Here is a 13,609-nt window from a genome sequence, read left to right on the forward strand (position 1 = left end):
ATATTTACCATATTAAAAATGAAAATGAAAAAATTTAAAAATATGTATTCATTAAATTATTAAAACAAAAACATATTATATCTTAATATATTTACAATATTTTATAAAATATAACTGTATTTTCTCAAAAAAAATTATTAAGTACACTGGCATTGTTTTAGATTTTGGCAGATCTCAGTAATCTCGAGTTTAAGAGAAGAAAAGGAAGGAAGACAGCAGAAGGCAGCTGGAGTTGACCCCTGCTTTTGCTTTCAATTTGTTGAACTGTATTATTTTTCTTTGAGTATATTTAAGGAATCTGGCCTCACAAATATATGTAGTTGGATAAGTGGAGAGGGTGGATTTTAATTGCCTTATGTAATTGCAGACATTTTTCTTTGGTACTGTATTAAAACTTGACAAGGTTTTTTGCAATATGGACTTTAAAACCAAATCCATTATTTTTTCATACTTATGAGAATGAAAGTGTAAATGGCAAATAACACCCTGGTATTATTTTAAAATAGTTCTGACTTTCCAGACTTCCTTAAAAAGGTCTTGGGCACCCCCAGAGTCTTCAGGCACACTCTGAGAACCTCTGGTCAAATCATCTCATTTAACATCAATCAAGCTCAGCCATGTTGCGTGACTTGTACAAACTCAGTGTGAATTATTCTGCAAATAAAACCCAGAAAGCACTGTCAGTTAACCGATGGACTTAGAGTCAGAGACACTTTTTGTCCAAGTGTCCAGATAGAACAGATAGTCCCCTTGTCACTTTCAGAGCCTCAGCCAGATCTTGGAGAATAAGACTATGATTCTCCAAAGCTCCTTGAGAAGGTAAATTGATTTCCAGGATCTCTCCAAATTGAGGCCCCCCTGAGATTGTTACATTTGTTTGTTTGTTTTTTTAATATATTCATTCATTTATTCAACTAGCGTGCATTGAGCGGTGTTCTGGAGGAATTCCAAGTCATATCCAATTAGTGACTTACCCACAGATACTCAGGGAAAAACGACAGTATCATGTCTCCCGAAACCTCAACATACACCAGTTCCCCACAAACATGGGGTGAGGTGGCGGATCTGTCTATAACTTATCATCATCTGGCAGTTCCAGATGCTTACTTAACACGCGCCACCCAAGACGTTTCTAGACTGCAATCCTATAATGTCGCACTTTTAAGTAACTGTCTGTCTTTTCCCTCTACCTTGTCTTATCTCTCATTAGTTAAAAATAGGACCAAAATAAAGGCCAAAGTAATAACAAAAAAGTCTGAGGTTTGAGAGAATATTCACTTGCACATATTTTTTTTAAAGAAATACAATAACACGTATATAATACACTACAAATATTAAATATTTGTCTTTTCCTCATCTCCCTTTCCTGATCCCCCAAAATTTCCTGGCCCAAACAGTAATTTTAAGCTAACTTTTTGTAAATTGGCTACATTATCACTTACAGGTTTTTGATACTTGCTAAGGCAATCTATGGTATGGCAATACTGAATATTATGATGAACAAATTTATTAAAAGTTATGAAACAATTGCCTATATCTGTGTTTCTTGACCTTGTGTTATATGAGGAATTATTAAATGGTGCATTTCTGTAAAACACATTCAACTAATTTATCTTATTAGAAAGCCAACCAAGACTTGAACGGCACATGCCATAGAAGAAACGTGTCCTGAGAGACCTTCATTTTTGCCCAATGATCTGAGTAAGCAGCACCACGTTTTATTTTGGAGAGATTTTGTTCAGTTTAACATTGTCATCGTCACACTCATCACCATCACCATCATCCCCACCATCACTATCATTATCACGACCATCCCCACCATCACCATCACCATCATCATCATCACTATCATCACATCACCATTATGATCAACACCGTCATCACCATCATCATCATCATCATCACCACCATCATCATCATCATCACCACCATCATCATCATCATCGCCATCATATTATCACATCATCATCACACCACCATCATCGTCAACACCATCATCACCACCACCATCATCAAAACCACCAATTTGGGCCATCCTCACTCTACCAAGCACTGTGCTAAGCTTTCAGTAATATATTTTTTATCTTCACAATAAAGATAAGATTAATATTAGATGATAATAATAATAATAACAATAATCATTATTATTAGGTAATAATAAAACTAGACAGATTTTATTATTTCCCATTTTTTAAGAGCAAGTAGGCTTAGAGAGATAAATAACTTGTCCAAAGTAACATCTAATTAGATGTCGATCTAGGATTAAATGCAAGTATTTGTGACTGACGCTGTTCTTAATTACACATGACACCGAAGAATGCTGTGTGCTGACTTGGAGTGAGCCTCTTCGTCCCACCACAAAATATTGTATAGGTGGAAAACTTTGTTACCAATTTTATACATGTCATGTTTTGGCTTGAATATTCTTGGGCCCTTCATTAGTAAATACATGATGCATAATGAGGTTTAGGGTTACTTGAACTCAATGCAAATGTATGTAAACAAACTGTACATCTCACACTCCTTGAAAAGGCTACTTTTCAGCACCTTAGGGAACTTTAATTATGTGAAAGAGCACAAAACTCTTTGACAACTCTCATGGGCCATGTAAGTTATTTTCTTTGTATTTATAGTGTACCACCTTCGTACAGACTGCCACAGAAAGAACATAATGGGGGACTGTTTGGAAAGCAGCAAGTGCTTGGTCAGACGCTGGCACAAGAGGCATTGTAGGAAGTGCAGAAATAGATGTGTGGATGGGAATTAATGAAGCACCCACTTATTGTGGAAACCTGTTAGTTAAAATCTGTAGAATCTCACATATCGGAATCAATTTCCTTCTGTCCTAGATTCTAAACCTGCAAGTTGGGGGAGGTTGATTTAGCTTCTGTCATGTAGGCCATGATAACTCAGATTTTCCCCAAAACAGCTATGGAATAAAAATTGCTCATATATAAAAAGAAACTAATCTGTTCTAGCCAGCTTCCTAATCTTGATCTTGAACGTGAGAATTTGTCCTGGCAAGATAAACACATCCTGAGCTGACATTCTTTACTCCTTTAGCAGACTAACTGGGGTCGCATCAGTGTCTGTGGGATGTCTTCTCCTTTGTCCTGCCAGTCCACCTTGGTCCTGTATCAGACGGTAACTGCTGAAAAGGCGGAGGGATGGGTCTCTTATTCTGGACTTTCCGTTGGTTTTCAACATCATGATTATTTTCCTTAAGCATGTCCTGTGTTTGCCTGACTCCTTCTCAAATTGGAAACAAAGATTTTACAGAATTGAAGTATTGCAGTCAATAACACCATAATTCAGGGCAATATTCCTCTTCGGGGGTGAACAGATTCTTGGACTAGACTACTTAAGGGAAAATTTTCCCCACTTTTGTAACCTACGCAAACAGAAACTTTCATAATCCACTATTTCTCTTTGCTGCACTGATGTTAGCCAGTCAGTATCAGCAGGTAAAAAATACAGTTAAGCCACAGGATATCTTAAGAAATAAGTTGGGCTCCAAGAAAATATGTATAACTGAAAGACATTTAGTCTCAAATCAGAAAAGCTGTGTTATTGACTGCAAATATTGCTTTTATCCCCCAACAGAATGGCTTGCCCTGATTGGGTCTTTTTTGTAAGCTGAATCTATAGTCTATTTTTTCTTGCAGCTTCACTTGACAATTTTTTAACATATTTGAAAAAGAGCACTTAATTTTCCTCTCTCTGTTCCAAACCTACTCATATGAGTTTGCTAGGGCTGCCACAAGAAATACCACAGACTGGGTGGCTTAACCAACAGAAGTCTATTTCTCACAGTTCTGGAGGCTGGAAGTCCAAGATCGAGGTGCCAGCAGGGCTGGTTCTTCTGAGGCCTCCTTCCTTGGTGTGCAGACAGCCACATTCTCCCTGAGTCTTCACAGGGTCGTCCCTCTGTGCAGGTGCATTCCTGGTGTCTCATGGTGTGTCCAAACTTCCTCTTCTTATAAGGATGTCAGTCATACTGGAAAGTCTCCCCTTCTGGCCTCATTTTAATCTGATTGCCTTTTAAAGGCCCAATTTGCAGAAAGTCACACTGAGGTCCTGGTAATCAGTTAGGACTTCAGCATATGCATCTGCGAGGGGCACAACCTCTCAGTGTCATCCATATCTGAGTAACTCAGGTCTCATCCACTCAGGTCTGGGCAAGGGGGCAGAGCATAAGTTATCCTCAGTTTCCACCTGCCTCCTAGTTCACATCCCGTCTATCAGTGTGCTCTGCAGGCTTTAACTTCAAACCCTACTGAATCCGGCTTTCTCCTTCCTCTCCCTTCCCTTGCCTTCCCATCTCCCTCTCTCCTTTCTTTGACTGTGCTCACTCGTACATCTGCTGCCCAGATCCAAGCCACCATTGCAGCTCCTGTACCTCATCTTTGCAATTCCACTTTTACCCCCAGAGACTACTTTTCATACATAAACAGAATAATCTTTTAAAAAATGTAAATCAGATCATGACACTGTCCTGCTCAAAAATGATCCAGGGACTTCCCATGGACTTAGAATGGAACCCTAACCCTTCTCCATGGACCTCATCCCTAGGGAGTGTGGTCCCTACTTGTCCAATATCTGGTCACATCATTGTCCTCTCTCTCTCCCCCTCCCCACCCTCTGTCTACACAGACTTTGGGGCCGCCCCTAGTCATCTCAGCATCTTCCTTTTGTTGTTTCCTCTGCCCGGGACTGACTTTTCCAGCCCTGTTTCCCACTCCTCTTTGGCCGCAAGGGCATTCAAAGGCTGACTCCTTAGAGAAGTCTTCTCTGGCCCCCTCTCTGCAGTAGCCCCTTCTTCCACAAACCCATCACCCCTCCACCTCATTCTGCCTCACTGGCCTGCAAGTCCTTGTTTCTACTTGAGGTCAGTCTATTTCCTTATTTGGGGGTTGCTTGTTTCCTCTACCAGCATGCAAACTTCTTAGGGCAGATACTGTGTCTCCTGTTCACAGCTCTGTCCTCAGGTGTGAGCCACATCTGGCGTGTAGCAAGAACTCCATAAATATCATAGAATGAGAAATGAACAGGGTGGAGTGTAAGGTACAGAATGAAGGCATGAATCCATAAGTATTCAGTCCGTCCATTGGTGCCACACACATGCCTTTTGCCTAAACTTAAACACGCTCCGCCATCCTGAGCTGGGCAGTGTTTATGGTGACTGCTCCAGCACCTGCTCAAGCCTACCTCTCAGTTACCCTGAGCAGGTGTGCCCCCTCCTCCTTTCTCCCATCTTATTTATCTCTGCCTCTCTGCCTTTGCTTAGATCATCTCTTCTAGAATTGCTGCTTGCAAGAAAACTTCTCCGACTGTCCCATGGACCCCTCCCTTTCTGAAACACCCGCCTACACAGTTTGGCACTTAGTAATTCAGTCTTTCTTGTTTGTCTATATTTTATTCTGAGCAAGGTGGTAAGCCCCTCAGAGGGAGGATCTCGGTGCCTTCAGGTCTGCAAAAATGCTTGCTTTGAAGATGCAACTTCGTTTTGACGTAACCGATACATCAGAGAAGAATTTGAGCATAACATTAATTTTGTGTTTGCGGATGTGTGATTTCACCAGCGAGGAACATGAAGTGAATGTGAAAAACGGCACCACAGCTGATGAACCGCGCCTGCGGGACAGCACAAGACACGCCACACACGGTCACCCTCTGCCACTCCCTCCTGGCTGCATGTGAGGAGCCACACACACGGTAGCTGGCATTACAGCTGTCACCTGCCCTCAGATGCCCTTCTTCTCACAGTCACTAGCAACCTCCCCGGTGCCCACCTCTCCAACAACCTCCAGGTCTGTTTCAGAGTAAAGTCCCATATACATTGTAGTTTCTATGTATTTCTTAACCATTTCATATCTGAAACTATGCTACCATTTTTCATTAGGTTTCCGTCACTTCCTCATATGTCACTGGCAAAGTATTTGAATGTTTTGTCCACAGCCCCATTTCCCCCATAATCACTGTCATTTTTATTGAGTGACTTTGTAGGATGTAGTGAGTTTTTAGGAGTGCACACGTTTTGTTACAGCAGAACAGTCTGTATTTTTCCAAACTGTGTGGCCCTGTTCTAGATGTTTTGAGGAAACCAGCACCATTAGACACCTTTTTACATTTTTATTGATTATTTGCTAATTTAGGTTAAAATACACGAGTACAATTTTATTCATTTGTATTGTTCTATGTCATGCATTTGTTGCTTTTGCTATATCTAGTGGAGCATGATTAAAAAACAAATAGTGAAACAAACAAACAAAATCCCCCTTAACTAATAGGTAAATTGCACACATTCCCATAGCAAAGTCTACCTCCCCGGTGCACTTTCTTTCCATTGAATCTTGATTACTGTTCAAGTTCTGAGATGAATTAATTAGTGTGTGATTTTCGGTGGGTGGCATAAATCTTGCTGAATCTCCGTTTTCTCATCTCTCAAGCGGGTATGAAAAAAACAGAAACTGCACTGTTACAGGGATAAAACATGATGTGTATTGAAGCAATTAAACATCGAGTTAATTGTTTTATTTCATTTCACTAAAACACGATGTGAATTCACTTAGAAGCCAGAGGAGTCATGTGGAGAGGTGCAAAGAGGGGGCAGCTCCTGCCGTGGTTTATGCCCCAACCTTATCTCACTGTCCTAACCTCCATTTGCTGCCCTACGACACACATAGTTTCCAGGGATGCCCTTGGCTTCTCTGCCTTTAAAGTGACTGCATTAGGAAATGACAACCAGAAATGATGGCAAGCGGTTTTCCCTTTGATATTTGTTTGGGGGAACAAAGGAGAAGAAAAGCTAAGATTCAAGAAAGCAAATGGAGTGGGTGGATGTCAAGGATCTCTGACCAAGAGCTGCCAGACAAGGCCATTGCAGCTATGCCATTTATGTCATTGGACATCACAAGCCATCCATCCATGCGTGACTTTCTTATGCAAATAGTAGAAATCATTACCTTGCATCTTATTTGAGGGCCTCCCCACTTGTTCTGGGCATGGAATCCAAGTATTCTAAGTCGGAGAACTGCCTTCAGAGGACAGAATGGGTCCACCTCAGGAGAGGAATGTAGTCCCAGAGGGCGGATGGGAAGATGCTGACAGGAAGGGTGTGGTAGGAGGAGGGGTAGATGGAGAAGACCCATTGCAACAGGTGAGAATATCCTCAGGCTGGGTTCTGGCAAGGGCCCACTTCTGGGCTGCAGGCTGCCACCTTCTGCTAAAGGACCCAGAGGAATATTCTATGCTCATATTCTTAAGCCTGGCATTTTCTAAACATACTTGACCTCCCCGAAGTGAGGCTGAGAAGGAACTAAGGGTGGCGGTCCTGGGCTTGAGCACTTCCTGACGTCTCACCGGAACCTCAGGCTGACATTTGAAATGCACAAAACCTTGATATATTAAATGCTTGAGTTGGGGTTAGCAAGTGTTAACCAGGAACAACCTTCTGAGAATCTAGATTCTAAATTTCTCTTCCTTCCAGTGATAGCTGTAAAAGGTGACTTACCACAATGCAATAGCGTCTCAGTTTCATTCTCTGTTATTTGGTTATCTCCTGAGCAGAAAGAAAACTGTATACAGGTAAGAGCAAGGGAGGGCAGAGCCACTGGGAGGTGAACCAAAATTCTGTAATGATTTGGTTTCTAATTTGGAGGATGTATGTGTGTGGGTGAGCTGTGGTTCAAAAAATCTTTCAAGATCTTTGCAGGAAATGTGTTTTCAAATGCTGTGCTTTGTTTCTGTGCACCAGTCATGCAGACTGACAATTTTCCATGATAGCATCCAGCTCTTACGCCGTTCCACCACTGTGACAATGGACAGCAAGTCATTGAGCCTCCCTCCATGGAGCAAAGGGGCATCTGACTTTCACAGGGTGCCCCTGCCCAGTGTGCTTATTAAATGGATCAATATCTTGCATACTATAGTTTATGAAACCTTTCTACTAATCAAGATAAATTATAACCACTATTGGACTATTTTAAAAACCAGTTCAATAATTTATTCCATAAATTGGGTCTCATAATTCATCAGGAAATGATTTCTCTTCATGTCGTCAGACTTTAATCATACCATGTTTGAGTCTACAGCAGAATATATCTTTCTTTTATCAACTCTGAGATTTCAGATGCATTTGCAGTTTTGCTTGATCCTTACAAAAATAACACTGTAGGTTGTAAAGCATTTCATGCTTTCACAGTGTGTTCTCATGTGGTCCTTAGGAAAACTGGTAAAGAGAACAGATATTATTATTTCTATTTCTCACAGGTCGTGAAACAAACATGGAGAAGTTAGGAGAGATGAATCAAATAACACAGAAAGCATTTATTGGACATAGAAACACAGTCTTCTCATTCATTTGGCTATCTTTTTTTTTCATAATATTTTAAGAGTTTACTAAGTAATGTTGTCTTTTAAGTGCAAATGCATTGCAAAATCAAAGAATGTCCAAGCGCCATGGCATACAAATTAGGGAAACATCTATTTCCTCTTCTGTGATGGGATTGACCAACTGTGTTCTAGTCAGGGAGAGCAGGATGATGCCAGAAAGAAAGAAAAAGGAGGAGGGGGCTCTGCTTTTCCCATGGGGCAGGAGCAGGTGAGAGGTGGGATGCCTTGGCCTCCCCCGGGCCTGCCTGGTTCAAGGTCCTGCCTGCTCAGCCTGCACCCCAGCACTCAGAGGAGCACCTCTGTCCTCTGCCTTCCCTTCCACGTGCTGGGGGTGCTCACATCTCCACATTTCACATTTCACTGGCTCTTCCTCTCCACTCATCTGGGGCATAATTCACTAAACCTCCTGCCTTGTCAGCTTTCAAATAGTGCTCATTGTCCAACTATCTGCTCCGGCATCACACAAAACCTTTTAACATTTCACACTGCCCCTAGGAGAGTGGATTTCCATTTCCAGAATGTGACCTTCATCTCTTCCTTCCTTCCTTTTTTTTTTTTTCCTGTTTCTGAGATGAAAAGTGTTCCTATTTTAGTGCTGCCAGAAGGCTGCAGTAAAGAGACTTCCTTTTCATTACACTACTATGCAGTCTTTAATTCGTTTTTTGACTCCTGATTTAAGTGCTTGAATAGTCTTCTCTCTTTTTTTTTTGTAGTTTTCACTTTTAGATTTTTTTTATTGATTATACATATTCATGGGGCACAGAGCTGACCATCAGCACCCGTGCCCAAGAGGTGACAATCAGATCAATACCGTCAGCGTGCTCACCACCTCAGATTGCAGTCATGCCCCCATCCAGTCACTCCCCTCCACCTTCCTTTTGATTCTACTGACAAACTCCACCAACAAACCCCCTCACTCTCCCTGTGAGCAGACCAGGTGTCCTAAGCAAACTCCTAGCATAGATCTTTACTCCTCTGTTGGTATTATCAGAAATTTTCACACAGCTTTAATTTTTTTGTCCATATGGTTCTCTTAATTTCTCTCCTTTTCTCTAGGTTTGCAATTACCCATTTCCTTTTCCTTAATAATGCATTCCTCCCACATTTATTCCTTTCTCATTATCTTTCAACAGACTCATTTTTCTACCTTTGAATCTTTCGGTACAACCTCACCTCAGATGCTCTCCAGCTCCCACACTCATTAAAATGTGCAATGTGTGTTCATTCTCTCACTGAAGCTTATATTTTTGTTTCAATGCCTAACCTGGTGAAAATGTGACTGCTTTTCCCAGTCCTCTCTGCTCTTAAGTCATCTAGCCCTCAGTGCTAATACTCATCGAGCCAAGCCCCATGCATCTCCTTGGTGCAGTCACTAAATCGGGTATCCACCCCCCTTTTCCACCCCCCCCCTCCACACACACACAGAATGGCCAAAGGGAGCATCTTATGTAACTAACATTGTGCATTCACAGCTCCAGAACTCAAGCCTCCCCTCTCTGGTCTGTCTTAGAAGCTCACTACAGACACGTTTTCTTCCACCAAAATTTGTGATGGGCTACTTGCCATTTGCCATCACTTCATGGATTTTCAGTTGCAAACTAAACCCTAAGTAAGCATAATAAAACTACCTCTCATTACACCTATAATACATATAATTAGAATGAGATTCTTTAGATTTGGCTTTGTAATAGCAAAAAGCAAACAATTTAAAAGAAATTTTCAACTTGAAAAGAAGTCAGGGCAAAGATACAGCCTTAATGGCACATAGGTAGACTGGGCATAACTAAAAGCAAAAATGCTATCATGTTGCATAATTTCCTTAACCTCTCTAACCCCCATTCCTTCACTTATAGATAGGGGATAAAAATAGACACTGTGAAGGATAATTGTAATGAATAAATGTGATAACATATTTAAAATACCTGGAATATTGTTCTTCTTTCTAGAGAGCATGTTATCTTCATCATTATCACATAGTCATCATTTTTATCACTATGTTTTATAGCATGTAAGTTTAGTCATACATATATATATATATACATTTCTATAAATTTGCAAATATTTCTGAATAATAATACCTGAAATAATTTCTAATCAATCAAATCATTTCTAACTTTCAAATGGTAGGCAAAGGCAAGAATTAAACAAATATTAACACATAGGGTAGTGTGTAGGTAGAACGCATCAAGCATTATTTAAATAACTTGAGTTCCCTTCTGGCTACAAGGACTTTCTTTATATGCTATTGCCTGCGGGTGGGCTGGCTGTCCTGGTTTTCTGTCTCTCCTGCACTTGCTTTTGCTTATTCCGGTCTACTCCAGTTATCCATGAGACCGAAGGTATGAAGTGGCTCATTAACATCCCTCAGAAAAAGGAGAGCTGTCTTGCCAGTTCCTTTTCTTTCCACAGTCAACTCATCTGCATAGAAAAGTGAGACTTGCTTTTTTCTTGGCAGAGAATGGTTATTCCGAAAATGATGCTAATAGTACTTTGTCATTCACTCCCTTCTGCCTTGAAATTATTTTATATACTTTGCATCGAATGTTTAACCTTACTTTACTGGTTACTCTAGACCACCCCTTCACCCCATGTTCCCCCAAATTTCCCTATGTGATTTGCCAATCTGTCTTCTTGCTAGAGATTTTAAAACATTTTATATTTATTTTCATTTTATTTTAATTTTAGCAGATTAAAATTCTTTTAAACAAAAGGGAAAACTTAAAAAAAATTAGTTGACACATTGTAATTATACATACTTATGGGGTACAGTCTGATGATTTGAAATGATCATCATCACATCATCATCACCATCACCATCACCATCACCATCACCACCATCACCATCACCATCACCATCATCAATGTTGTTATCATCATTACAAACCCATCATCATCACCACCATCATCATCACCATCACCATCACCATCACCACCATCACCACCACCATCACCATCATCACCATCACCATCACCATCACCACCACCATCACCACCACCATCACCATCATCACCATCACCATCACCATCATCACCATCACTATCACCATTACCATCATCAGTGTTGTTATCATCATTACAAACCCATCATCATCATCACCATCACCATCACCATCACCACCATCATCATCACCATCACCATCATCAATGTTGTTATCATTACAAACCCATCATCATCACCACCATCATCATCACCATCACCATCACCATCACCACTACCACCATCACCATCACCACCATCACCACCACCATCATCACCATCACCATCACCATCACCATCATCAATGTTGTTATCATCATTACAAACCCATCATCATCATCACCATCACCATCATCAATGTTTTTATGATCATTACAAACTCATCACCATCATCACCATCACCATCACCATCACCATCATATTATCACATCATCATCACACCACCATCATCGTCAACACCATCATCACCATCACCATCATCAAAACCACCAATTTGGGCCATCCTCACTCTACCAAGCACTATGCTAAGCTTTCAATAATATATTTTTTATCTTCACAATAAAGATAAGATTAATATTAGATGATAATAATAATAATAACAATAATCATTATTATTAGGTAATAATAAAACTAGACAGATTTTATTATTTCCCATTTTTTAAGAGGAAGTAGGCTTAGAGAGATAAATAACTTGTCCAAAGTAACATCTAATTAGATGTCGATCTAGGATTAAATGCAAGTATTTGTGACTGAAGCTGTTCCTAAGTACACATGACACCAAAGAATGCTGTGTGCTGACTTGGAGTGAGCCTCTTTGTCCCACCACAAAATATTGCATAGGTGGAAAACTTTGTTACCAATTTTATACATGTCATGTTTTGGCTTGAATATTCTTGGGCCCTTCATTAGTAAACATATTATGCATAATGAGGTTTAGGGTTACTTGAACTCAATGCAAATGTATGTAAACAAACTGTACATCTCACACTCCTTGAAAAGGCTACTTTTCAGCACCTTAGGGAACTTTAATTATGTGAAAGAGCACAAAACTCTTTGACAACTCTCATGGGCCGTGTAAGTTATTTTCTTTGTATTTATAGTGTACCACATTCATACAGACCTCCACAAAAAGAACATAATGGGGGACTGTTTGGAAAACAGCAAGTGCATATATCATCACACGTTTGTGTAATAATGGGGTTAGGGTGGTGAATATATCAGTCACCTCATGCATTTATCCTCTCTTTGTAGCAAAAGCATTCAAAAGCCTCTCCTCTAGCTATTGTGTAATCTACAGAATTTAACCATAGTCACCCAGCTGTGCAACAGAACACCAGAGCTTTTTCCTCCTAATTGTAATTATGTACCCATTGCCCAACCTCTCCCTGAAGGGAAAACTTTTAGGTGAGGTACTAGGCAGCCTCTTCCCACAAGGTTTTCTACTTACATGTCGGGGAAGATTGGGTCTCAAGGACGATTTTGACTGTATTTTCTATTGACTCTGCACATGGGGCAGTGAAACTGGTTAAAATCATCCATTCTTACTTGAGATAGGTTAGTCTTACCTTTCCAACTAGTTTTGACATTCTCCAGGCATAAGTCTAAGTTTTTCATGTAATTTTTGTTTTCTTAATGTGTCATAATCCATGAAGCCCAGTAAGTCTCCTGTTTTGATAATATAGTAAAAATCGATTGAGAATAGTTTCAATGCAATTTGTTCAGTTGCTATTGATAAAAATGAGAGTGGGGTGGGGTTTGTGGTGGAATCAGTCTGCCCAGGGACAGGAAATAAGATAGTATACTGTCTGTGGAGAATTTAAACAATAATAGATCTGACTAAGGTTCAGTCACCTTTTTGTTAGTACAATAGCCCAGCAGTTCTAAATATGAGCAATCAAATGCCCTCTCTGCCTAGGAAGATGACTCCCAGGTCTCTATCTGCAGTGCTGATTCACCATTGAACAGAAGGAATTGTATCGAACGTTACCTTTATCTCACACATTCTTCCTCCACTTCCACTACACACACACACACACACACACACACGTGATATTGTGGGGCACTGATTTTCATCTTAACTGCAGTAGATAAATATTCTCTCCCTGTTACTACAACCAATAGGAGCCATTCACGGAGCATCTTTATGTTTACTCAAGAATCAATCCCTACGCTGCAGTAGGCTAAAGCTAGGCTGTACATTGCAAGCTTTGGCTTATACATATGTCATTCCACAAGGCT

At 40.4% G+C, this 13,609-nt stretch overlaps 1 protein-coding gene across 1 annotated transcript in view; it reads right to left on the reverse strand.

Annotated features, from left to right (window-relative positions):
• Positions 1 to 13,609, reverse strand: part of DPP6 (dipeptidyl peptidase like 6) — a 742,159-nt gene that overhangs the window by 535,561 nt on the left and 192,989 nt on the right. The window lies entirely within an intron of this gene.

Source organism: Cynocephalus volans, chromosome 6 (genome assembly GCF_027409185.1).
Source record: "Cynocephalus volans isolate mCynVol1 chromosome 6, mCynVol1.pri, whole genome shotgun sequence".
NCBI classification, from domain to species: domain Eukaryota; kingdom Metazoa; phylum Chordata; class Mammalia; order Dermoptera; family Cynocephalidae; genus Cynocephalus; species Cynocephalus volans.